We start from the raw sequence: 13436 nt of genomic DNA on the forward strand, positions 1-13436 counted from the left end.
AATATTACTCTATGATGAGTTACCAACTGGTATTACTGTAATGTGTGATGTGTTATCATTCACCGACACTTTGGTGGTGATTTTGTGTCATGTTACCAAATGTGTCTAGATGCATTGAACCTAGGAACTTGTAGTCTAATCCTATTGGACCGGCATGAAATTAGTTTCCTTTATAAGGACATCATGTCTAGGGTTTGCATATATGAGAGAGAGTATGAAAGATAGAATAGTAAAGGTTATTTGCGATCATTGTAGATAAGATTAGGTTTGTGTGAAGAGATAGAGTGTGGAGATATTGAAGACTGAAGTAATGCTGAAATGCATTAATAATGAGTTGTCAAGGATCTAACTAAGCATACTGTGCTATTATCTAAATCATTCACTTGTTGATTACTCATATCTTTGACAAGTCTGAAACCCTTAACCGGGTAGGCCCAGCAAAGCCTTTGTAAATCCTCTAACAAGGTGGTTCACAACTGTGGATCTGTAATCCTTTAACAAGGTAGTCTTTAATAGGACTTATCTCCTAACAGAGATCTAGATTCCTAATAGGATCTGTTCTAGTGAAGAACATTGTATGACCTTAATCAGTCTGACCTTAACCGGTTTGGTTTCTATTCTGCAGATAGTTACTTGTGAGTTTCTGCTCACCGTGGTTTTTCCCATTTGGGTTTCCACGTCAAATATCTTGTGTTATGGTGATTGTGCTCTTGTGGGTGAATGTTTTGTTTGCTATTTGGTTTGCATTTATCTTAACCGGTTTATCAGTGAATATGTTGTACTGGTTATCTGCTAAACTATTTAAAACTTTGTTTATAGTATTTTTTGGCATACTAATTCACCCCCCCTCTTAGTATTCATCAATTGGTATCAAAGGCAACTTTTCTACAAGTCTAACCACTTGGAAGGAGATATGGGGGGATACAGTGTGAGGGAACTTAGTCATCATCTCACTCAGACTAAGAGAGCCTATGATGAACTCAAAGTCAAGTATAAAGCCTCTTTGGCCAAAAGAAGAGAGCATGTTGAAAAACTGATGGAACTTACTGAAAATCGCTCTTCTGATGAAGCAGACATGGATACCCTAGTTGAAGAAGTTGAAAAACTGAATGAATCTAAAGCCAATTTGAGAAAAGAGTTGGAAGGACTGACTATCAGAATGTGTCAAGAGCTTGAGAATAGAAGGAAAGCTAAAGATTTGGTAAAAGACAAAGATCATGAGATCTCCAAGCTAAAGCAAGAAATCAATACCCTTACTGCTCATCTCCAAGAGAGTAAAGTGGAAAAAGAAGAAATGCAAGGTGAACTAAACATGGCTCTTTCTGAGAATGCAACCTTGATGGAATCCAATGCTACTATTTCCAAGGAACTTACTGAGTCAAAGGAGATACTTGCCAAATTCAATAAGAGTACTGTTAAGCTAGAGAAAAAGATGGAATCGGAAAAGCCAGTAAAGAATACCACTGGACTTGGTTTCTCTGGGTATGAGGAAGGTGAGACCTCTGGAACAAAAGCTAAAGCATCAAAAAAGTAACCAACATCCAAGGATAAAGGTAAGAAAAAATTAAATCCATTTACTTTAATTGTCTCAAAGAAGGACATACTGCCAATGTGTGTAGAAGCAAGGCCTACAACAATTTTCCTTATTTTCTAAACAATAAGCCTAGATTCAATGGATTCAATGGAAACTGTTATGCATGCAACAAGTTTGGGCATAGAGAATTTGAATGTAGGTCTATTTTGTACAGCACTGGGAGACATCCTCCAAGGACTCAAGGAGTTATTTTGGAACCTTCTATGAACCAGAATCCCAACTGGTACAATACCTATGACCATCGATCAGGTGGTTATCAAGCAGCTACTAGTTGGAGAGCAACTTGTTTGATCTGTCGTGGTAGTGGTCACACTGTTGTAACATGCAGAAGAAAGAATGGAAGTATGAATAATGGACCATGGAGAACACCTAGAATGGTATGCTATCATTGCAACAAACTGGGTCACACTGCCAGAACTTGCAGACTGAGAAAGAACCTATCAGATGATATACCGATCACTCTAGAAGGGAAGATTGATGCTGAAACCATTCAGGTGGAAATGAATAAAACTTGGAAAAATAAATCAGAAGAAGTGTCATAGGATGAACCGGTTTCTATACCTAGTGTGGAAGTCTTTGAACAGGCAAACTAAGCTTCAGAAAAGCTTAGGGGGAACATATCGATGAAATATTTTGAACCCCTAGTGTATATCAGTAAAGACCTTAACCTATATATGTTACCTGTCAATCGGCAGAAGATTTGAAGTAGTAAAAGGAAAAATTAGGGTTTGTGCCCTAGCGGAGATGTATTTATTATAGTAGGTGAGAAGTTGTTTAAAATGGATTTCCATCGTCATTATCACTTATCAGTTTTCAAGAGAAGAATTTTCAAGAGCAGAGTGACAAAGAGCGATTCATCTAGAGATTCAAAGTGAATTCAAAAATCTTGTAGAGGAATCCAACGATCTTTTTCAATCTATCAATGAAGAACACTAAGCGGTGATCCAACAACCGAAGTGGTGTATTGTGGGCGACATTGGCGAACCCTAAATTTTGGATTGTAAAGGTATTTCTCAAATTTCTTTCTTATCATGGCTTTTGTATCACACTCTAGTTCTAGTGCACCTGTAGATTTAGCTGATTTTCTTCAAAAGAAAATGAAATACAATGCACTATCACAAATTCATGCTAGAATTATTGTCAAGGATGACATTTCAGGGTATATAGACTGTAAATTGGAAGACCTAGGATCGCTAGTGATTCATTCCTAGCTAAGTCTGTTCTGTGGGATGACAAGAAGTTCAAACTTGCGTATAGTAGCCTTGAGAAGATGAAACTATACAATGCGGTGTATTTTCTAGAAGAGTTCACAGAAGATCATATTCGCATCATCCTTAGCAGAGTGCATAGTGATAAGATGTATCTCGAGCGGATGCATGATATCACACCGAAAGCAATTTATGTTGTCACCAGTTTTTGCAATATTGGAGAGGTACCAGCTCTACGAAAGGCCATCAAAACTAAAATGACAAAGCTCACCAGTTATGTGAGTGACCAATGAGTGATGACCTTCAATGCCATTAAAGATGATCTGGTGAAATATGCTTGCATGGTGATTGGTTACTGGATGTTTTATGCCAGCAGAATGAATTCCGTCCCTGTTGTTGTGGTGAATGTCGCTTACATGTTGATCAAGGAAGACACTACATTTGACCTATGTACCTATCTACAGAAGCAATTGCTATTGAATCTGAAGTCCATCAAACATGACAATTCTCTAAGGTTCAGGTTTGGCCAACTTCTGGCTGGCTTATTCTTTTATTTTCAAGGTTATTTCCCTGGAGTAGGTGATGTGCAATGGTCTACTGACCTACCGGTCTCCAAAAAAATTAAGGAAAGTCTACAAGTAGTGGGAACTACATATCCTAAGGTTCTGAACAAATATTTTGATGAATTCAAGTGGAGGATGAGCCAAAGAATAAGGATATCTAATGATATTGTGAAGAAGTATGAAGATGACATCTGCTTCACAATAAGAATAGATGACTGCATAGTAGAAGCAGTGGAACCAAGAAATGAAGTAGTTGGCCCTATGGGGTATGAAGTGATGTATGACATGTTGATCAGGTATGCCTCTACCTTACTTGCCTCTCCACTGGATGCTAAGAAAAAGAGAACCGGTACCTACTTAGAAAGGGTAACACCGGTTGAAGAACCAAAATAGAAAAAGGGCAAAACAGTGCCATCCGTATCTGCGCCGGTTACCTCTACTAGTCCAAAAGTGACCAAGCAGTCACCAACTAAGAAGAAACCTATGACTATTCCAGCAAAGGTATTTGAGAGGGAGCAGAAATCCAAGACCCACTCACCAGAGTCAGAGGACACTGAACTGGAGATTCAAACAAAGAAGATAAGGCAATCAAGCAAAAAGGTGAAGTCTGCCAATAATGTACCTCCAACTTCTGCACCGGTTAATATTGATATTTCTTCTTATAAGCCAATGACATATTGTCAGAGGACACTAAATAATATTAAGAGGAAAGTGCTTGATGATTTAAAGGAGTATTTTGATGATTTTAATGATAGTGAGAAAGAAGAGGTAGAACAGGAAGTCATTAAATATTTATGTGTTAATGATCGGTCACCATCAGAGTTTAAATCGGTTACTCCAAATTCTTTGTACAATTCTTTGGATAATAAATGGCGCATTGCCATTGAAAGAGAACAAGAGATCAGGGAGAAAAATTTTACACAATACTTTCCTGATGCTTCTAATTCTGAATTATTTGAAATAATGGATAAGATCAAAGGCATCTTCTTCATGAGAAGGAGAAAACTCAGGCTACTAGAAGGTAAAGCTTCTGAAGTGGAAAAGGACACACATCTACATGTTAAAGTTGTAGTTAGAATACACCAAGTATCTGAAGCCAATAAGAAAGTTGAATAAGAACCTGACCTATCCTCAGGCAAACCAGATGAGGCATTTGACAGTGAAGGAGAAAGAGTGATAGAGAAAATTGACACTATTGATGTTGATGCCTTAGATAATGAGGATGTCACTCCTGATAAGGAACAAGCTAAGAAAGAGAAACACGACAAAGAACAAATGGAGAAAGAGAAAGAAGAAAAATCAAGGCAGGAAGAAAACAAGAGAAAGGAGGAAGAGAAAAAGAAAGAGGTAGAGAAGAGGAAAGAAGAGGAGAAGAGGAAAGAATAGGAGAAGAAGAAAGAAGAAGACAAGAGGAAGGAAGAAGAATGGAAGAAGGAGAAAGAGAAGAAAAAGAAGGAAGAGGACAAGAAGAAGGAAGAAATGGAGAAGGAAAAACAAGAAGAGGAGAAAAAGAAGAAAGAAAAGGAAAAGAAAAGAGCAAAAGAGGAGAAGGATGTAGAAAAGAACAAACAGGTGAAGATCAAGATAAAATAAGGAGGGCAAACTCCTAAGGCAACTGGTGATCAAACCAGACAGGTTGATACCACCAGTCCCATTGATCTATAATCAACAGATGAGTCTGAGCTACTTCAAAGCATCAAACTTGCATAGGAGAGACTAGAAACATTGCGGAGGAAGAAAGAACAAGATGTCATACAAACTATGGTTGACACCTTTACCACTCTAATTCCCAGTACCAACCTCCCCATTACCGATTCCTCTCTATCCAAGCTTAAACTTCTTTGTACCATAGTGGAGGACCAAGTACAATGCTTGGAAGATGTTGTTGAAGCCACTGCAAAGAAGAACTATGAAAAGGCACTCAATGCTGCCTTAGTCAAGAAAATGAATGAGCTCCGGACACAACTACTGAAACAACAGAAAGATATTAGTGTTGCTATGGATGAGGGCAAATTACTTTTGAGTAAAATCTGCCAACCTCATTTGTTTTGTGACGATGTACTTAAACATAAAGATAAACTCCAATTAGAGTTCCAGGCATATATCAACACCTTTAAGATCCCCTATGATCTCTTCACTACATATGGGAAAACGGTTCATCACTTTTAGCATTAGACAACCAAGATGGATTCAAAAATCAGCAACCAGACTAGAGATTTGCAGGAACTTCAACTATTCTTATTGCCAAGACTGTGGATTCTTTAGAAATGTTTTCTCAACCTGGAAGCTATCATGACAACTCAAGAGATGAGTACCATTGATGCATTGGAAGAAATGGTATTCCAGATGAAGACTGAAAGTGAGGTTGCTACCTCATTACTTGAGTCATGGACATTGGCCATGAAAACTTTTATGCAGGACTTTAAATCTGTTTTTGATAAATTTCATTCCTTATTGTCATGAACATCTACTCTATTTTATTATATATGCAAAAAGGGGTTACTTTGCATTTATTTGTCATTGTTGGCAAAGGGGGAGTAGTGTACATTAAAATTTTGGTGAATGTTACCATTTCATGTACTTTCATGTTACCATTTTGAGGAGTAGTGTATATTGTAATTTTTGCAAAAAAAGGGGGATAGTGTATATGTTTAGGGGGAGTAATTTTGATTAAAGCATTTTTGTTGTAAAAACACTTAGATGTCAAAATTTTCCTAAGTGTTGCCATCAATGCCAAAGGGGGAGATTGTTGGCATTTTAATGATGTTTTGATTGTCATTGATGGACACACACTTTCTTGATGATGGACACACACTTTCTTGATGTATGAGTTATGCTCAATTGGTAATTGTTCCAACCGGTACTGTGTATTATTGAATGTATAGTCTTTAGATTATCAGTATTTTGCAGAAGATGTTTACTGGTCATAGATTGACTGAAGAGCTCAAGCGGTATGGAGACCCCAAGTGGTTCGAGGAGCTCAAGCAGTACAAAGGAACCAAGTGGTAGTTAACTTTTGATCGGAACACTATGATCTACTATTCTTCATTTTTGACAACTGGTAATTGGTATATTGTACCAACCGGTATTACTGTAATGTGTGATGAGTTATCATCCACCAACACTTTGGCAGTGATTTTGTTTCGTGTTACCAAATGTGTCTAGATGCACTGAACCTAGGAAATTGTAGTCTAATCCTATTGGACCGACATGAAATCAATTTCCTTTATAAGGACATCATGTCTAGGGTTTGCATGTATGAGAGAGAGCATGAAAGATAGAATAGTAAAGGTTATGTGCAATCATTGTAGAGAAGATTAGGTCCGTGTGAAGAGACAGAGTGTGGAGATATTGAATATTGAACTAATGCTGAAATGCATTAACAATGAGCTGTCAAGGATCTAACTAAGCATAATGTGCTATTATCTAGATCATTCATTTGTTGATTACTCATATCTTCGACAAGTGTGAAACCCTTAACCGGGTAGGCCCAGCAAAGCCCTTGTAAATCCTCTAACAAGGTGGTTCACAACTGTGGATCTGAAATCCTTTAACAAGGTAGTCTTTAACATGACTTATCTCCTAACAGAGATCTAGATTTGTAACAGGATCTATTTTGGTGAAGAACATTATATGACCTTAACGGGCTGACCTTAACCGGTCTGGTTTCTATTCTGCAGATAGTTACTTGTCAGTTTCTGCTCACTGTGGTTTTTCTCATTTGGGTTTCCACGTCAAATATCTTGTGTTATGGTGATTGTGCTCTTGTGGGTGAATGCTTTGTTTTCTATTTGGTTTGCATTTATCTTAACCGGTTTATTAGTGAATCTGATGTACCAATTATCTGCTAAACTGTTTAAAAGTTTGTTTAATGTATTTTTTGGCATACTAATTCATTCCCCCCTCTTAGTATTCATCAACAAGAACTATAAAGTATATCAAATGGATGTTAAATGTGCATTTCTGAATGGAGATCTTGAAGAAGAAGTTTATATTGAACAACCTGATGGATTTTCTTTGACAGATAACAAAGACATGGTTTGCAGGTTAAGGAAATCTTTATATGGATTAAAACAAGCTCCTAGAGCTTGGTATGCTAGATTGGACAAATAGATTTTGAAGCTTGGATACACTAAAGGTAATGCTAACAACAATCTATACTACAAAGTGACTAATGATGACATCTTGGTTATTGAAGTTTTTGTTGATGATATAATCTTTGGAGGAGAAGATGGATTGTGTAAAGACTTTTCTAACAAAATGTAGCAAGAATTTGAAATGTCTATGATTGGAGAGATAAAATTCTTTTTAGGATTGTAGATTTCACAAACTGATAAAGGTATATTCCTATGTCAATCTAAGTACTTGAAGTAATTACTAAAGAAATTTGGCATGGAAAACTGTAAACCGGTAAGCACACCTATGACTACAACTGATAAATTATCTTTGAAGGATGAATCAACACCTGTTAATCCGACTAGATACAAGTCTATGATAGGAGGTTTACTATATTTGACACAAACAAGACCTGATATTATGAATGCAATATGTATTGTTTCAATATTTCAGAGTAATCCTAAAGAAAATCATGAATCAGTAGTGAAAAGAATTTTTTGGTACCTACAAGGCACTACAAATCTTGGTTTATGGTATCCTAGAGATGAAAATTTTGACTTATGTGCATACAGAGATGCTAATTGGGCAGGAGATATGGATGACAGAAAAAGCACCACCGGCAGAGCATTTTTTCTTAGTAGTAGACTAATTTCATGGTTGAGCAAGAAACGGAGTTGTTCAAGTCTATCAATAGTAGAAACAGAATATGTTGCAGCAGCAACTAACTATACACAGGTATTATGGATCAAACAAATGTTGAAGGACATAAAGGTAAAATACAAGGAACATATAACTATTTATTGTGATAATATGGCATTAATTGATATATCAAAGAACCCGGTATTTCACTCTAAGACTAAACCCATTTCTACCAAATTCAATTTTCTAAAAGAGAATGTTGAAGCAAAAGAAGTGAAATTGGTTTATGTGAATACTAAATAGAAGATTGCAGATATTTTTACAAAGCCTTTTCCTAAGGAGACTTTTGAATATCTCAGAGAGCAACTTGGAGTCCTACCCCACCGGTAGAGACTTAGACAGTTGATGTTTGTCATCGACCGACAGAATTAACAGATAAATCTTGTATTCCAACTTTGATGAGGAGAGCTACTTCTCAGGGGGAGTAGTTGGCATAATAAGTTGGTATTTTGTATTTGAAACTTGTTTTGTAATGCTTTGGCATTTGATGTCAAAGGGGGAGAGATATCATGGAAAAAAATTTGGAAAACACTTTGGGGAGAGATTATTCCTAGGGGAGAGAAATTATGTATTTTGATTTCTGGTTAATGATCTCTTTGGGAGATTGTTGGTTTTTGGTTTTTGGCATTTCTGTTTTGGCACTTTGATGGTTTTTCCATCTTGTTTTGCCATCAATGCCAAAGGGGGAGATTGTTGGTATTTTGGATATGTTGATATAGTTTTGTCATTGATGTTAACACTTGTCATCACTTGTCACTTGTCAACACTTGTCAACACTTGTCAACACTTGGAGATCTTTGGTTATGTTCACTGGCAAGTCAGAGACTTATGCACAGTCACCGGTATTTGGTTCACCGATAGATTATATTGTTCACCGACACTTAGAATGACTTGGAGACTACTTGGTTATGTTGAATACATTATTTGATCACTTGGTTTTGGCGATTTGGTTATTTGTTTATTCAGGTTTGCATATTTGTTGTTACCGGAAAATAGGTCCAAGTTATACACCAATAGATATATCTATTAATAAGAGTAGCCTTCATCTTTTAAGCCAGTAGTAGGGCTCTTAGGACTTTAGAAATAATTTCATCTTCACTTAAAGTTCTACCACAAAATTTAATTCCCATAACAATCTCATTTACCATTTCCATGAATGCAGTAATCCTCTCATCTTTTTCCATCTTCAGGTTTTCATATCTCACCTAGTAACCATCAAGTTTAGCAATCGTCACTGTAGGGTCACCTTCATTAAGAATATCTAACTTATCCCATATAGCCTTTCTAGATGATTTGTCAATTAATCCCATTATTTGTTGATCAGAAAGTGCACACAAGAGGGCTTCTCTTGCTCTACAATCATTTTCAAGCTCCTTATATAGGTTTGTTGGAGGAGGATTTCTAGATGTCGGATTATAAGGTGTAAAACCATTCTGTGTGATCTCCCAAATCTCTTTGCCAAGATATCTTAGATGATTCTCCATCTGAATCTTCCGTACTATGTATCTTTTTCCATCAAGCCTAGGTATATATTTCTGAAAGATAGCTCTAGATGAACTGGATGAACTTGAACTGTTAGTTGCTATAGGATCTTCCTCAAGCGGTTAAGATTTCTACAAAGAGGACCAAAGCTATGATACCAATTGTTAGATAGTTCAAATAACTAGAAGACAATTGAGAGAGGGGGTGAATCAATTGTCACAGGTTACTAGAACATTTAGTAATTAAAACTTTAATATCGAAACCCAGAACATTAATATTGGAATGCTTAAACCAAATACCAAAATATCAGTTAAACCAGTTAAGCATAAATGATAATCAGAGAATAAATACCATCCATATGACACCAAGATTTATACATGGAAAACTCAGTACAGGGAAAAACCATGGTGGGAAGCCTACCCATAGTCAAATAATACTTCTTTAGTAAGTGTGTGAATTAAAATTGAGAGGCCCGCACTTGCAAGAAGGCCAATATCCTAGAGTGCACTGCTCATCACAAAAGGAGTCTCACTAACTACATAGAAATCCAAACTACAATCCGGAAGAATGAACGAACTACAAAGATAGCATCTCCTATGCCTGAGTACAGTTCTGGTTAAGCTTAATATCAGAGGACTAAATCCAATTATATAAACCCAACTCAATCTCCAATGATCTACCAAATCCTCTACCTGAATGATATTACATTATTCGCACATTACATCCCTTGACCATAACCATCATGATCTACAATCAGATCTTACATCATATATATACAAACCCTTGACCATAAACAATCAGGTCGGCCACCAAACAATAAACCAATTACAAAATTACAAAACATGTCATCCTTAGACCAAACAAATAATATTCAACACATAAGACATCCTGGAAACACATTGAGAGGTCCATTCCACACGTTACATTAAGTCGGTCCATAACCTAGATCAATCGGGACGAAATATACATCCACACGCTAAAACAATGATCCAAATCTGCCATCTCAAATATGATCACAACAACATCCAGAATCTCCACCAAAAGTTGTACCAACACCACTTATGTGATAACTCAATGATGAAAGAATAGTACCAAACCGGTACTGAGAGGGGGGCGTGAATTAGTATAGACAAAAACACACTCTTAAAATAGTTTGTCAGTAGACACTATGCATTGATAGACAAATAGTAACACTGGTCCTAAAATAGAGTACAACCGGCAAAAACCCAGAATAGCTAAGACAAGCATAAACCGACTGATACCTATCTTCTCATATACTCTAACACTTCATTTCTATTTCACCCTAATACATGAACAAGTAATCTACCATCAAAGATATACATATGAACAACTAGATCAACATGATTTACTACTTGACAAAAAACAACAAAGCATCACATGAGGAAGATATCACACATAACACACATATTTTTCACATGGAAACCCAACTAGGAAAAACCACGATAGGGATGAATACCCACAAGCTTGTTTTTGAACTCTTTAGAAGTACACTCTATTAGGAGCCTTATCTGATTAAAGACTAATACAATAGGTTCTGTTAGGAACCGATCCTATTAGGGATCACCCGGTTAAGGGATGGCAAGAATACCCAGTTAAGGGTTAAACCCTATTAAAGGTTACCTTGTTAGAGGATTTCAAGAACTCAATTGTTTTGAGTCACCCTGTTAAAGGATTTACAGCAAGCTGGTTAAATCTACCCTATTAAGGGATTTTCCAACTATTGAGGTGGTTAGAGATCAATAGGTATTACAATGATCTAGTGATAGCACTCAATGCCAATGCATATTCGCTTAAGCTCCTCTTCACCTTCTGCACTTACATTCTATAGGTATCACTTCTCTCCTTTGGTCTGGCAAGAATCACATATCCCTTCTCTTGGATACACACACACAACTTTTGCCAACAACCTCAGAAAGAATCACAACATTGACCTTATAGGAAAACAGATAGGTCGGTAGCATAAACCCTAAACCCTAAAACCTGTTAGGTTAAGGAATTCAAACAATTCAATCTTGATCGTTGAGCACACTGCATTAAATGCAACAGTCTTGATCCAATCTCCATCATCCATTTTCCACCAATTTCATAGTGGCTAATAACCCATCACATGTTATCACCATTTATAGACTTCACACATTCCCAAGGTAGATAGGAACAATCTCCTTCATGCAAGATCCTTCATGCGCACAAGGCTTATGTGGCAACATGATCTGTTCTTTGTTACCATGCTAACTCATCACACAAAGTCACCAGTTGAGCCACACAAGCTTGAAGAACTTCAACCGAAAACCCTGAAGTTGAGACTACCAATCGGTAGTCATACAATGCTTCCATGTGCTAGTTCCCATAACCATATGCAAGTTCACCTTGAACAAACACACCGCTTCACTTTGGCACAAATGTTGATTCACGGTGTTACACCAGTTCTCACATATGCCGATTCTCACCTCTTCAACATATTGACATCAATGACAACATACAATGTCATTATGTCCTCATACCAGTTCACATAATGCCAACAATTTCCCCCTTTGGTATTGATGGCAATATACAAAGATATGTCTATCTCTCTGCTTCACGTCTTCTCCCCTAATTTTTGCAGATATCTTCTCTGCTTCACATCTTCTCCCCCTTTGACAACAATGCCAAAGTGGAGGCACAAGCTTCCCTGTTCCATTATATTGCTCCCCCTGAGGAGTAGCATCCTTCAACACATCAATCCTAAAGAAAAATTTGACTATGCAATACCTGACTGATGTGGAGCATATACCTTTAGTTCACCTCTTGAAGGGGAAACACCCCTAATTCACCTCTTAAGTACATAAATGTAGCCTTTGGGAGAGGCTTGGTGAATATGTCTGCTAATTGCTCCTGACTAGAAACATGTTCCAGTGCAATCTCTTTGTTTTGAACCTTTTCCCTCAAGAAATGATACCCTAAGCTCAAAGTGCTTGGTTCTAGAATGTAAAACTAGATTCTTGGAGATATTAATTGCACTAGTATTGTCACAAAATATACTTACTGGTTCAAATACAGGAACTTTGAAGCCATTTAATACATGCTTCATCCAAATCATCTGAGTGCAGTTCATGAAAGCTGCAACATACTCTGCTTTCGCTGTAGACTGAGAGATACAACTCTACTTCTTACTCATCCATGAGACCAGTCTACCACCGAGAAAGAATGCATCACCAGTTGTGCTTTTCCAATCATCTATATTGCCTGCCCAATCAGCATTTGTGTACACTTTCAAGTTGAAATCCTTGCTATATGGATACCACAATCCATAGTCAATAGTTCCCTTCAGATACCTAAGAATTCGCTTGACTACAACCAAGTGGGATTCTCTTGGGCTTTTTTGGAATCTTGCAGTAATGCCAACTGCATGTGCAATATCCGGTCTGCTATGCACTACGTAATGCAACTTACCAATCATTGATCGGTATTCCTTCTCATCAACCAATGTTGAGTCATCTTCTTTGGATAGTTTACAACTAGTCACCATCAGAGAACCAACCGGTTTGCTATCTTCCATGCCAAAGGTCTTCAACACCTCTTTGACATACTTGGACTGAGTGATAAAGATTCCATCTTTCAGCTACTGGATCTGCAGTCCAATGAAGAACTTAATCTCCCCTATGAGTGACATCTCAAACTCTTTCTTCATCTCATCTGCAAACTCATGACTCATCTTGTCATCTCCACCAAAGATAATGTCATCAACAAATACCTCACAGATCAAGATCTGATCTC

The sequence above is a fragment of the Cryptomeria japonica genome, chromosome 6, assembly GCF_030272615.1.
Source record: "Cryptomeria japonica chromosome 6, Sugi_1.0, whole genome shotgun sequence".
NCBI classification, from domain to species: domain Eukaryota; kingdom Viridiplantae; phylum Streptophyta; class Pinopsida; order Cupressales; family Cupressaceae; genus Cryptomeria; species Cryptomeria japonica.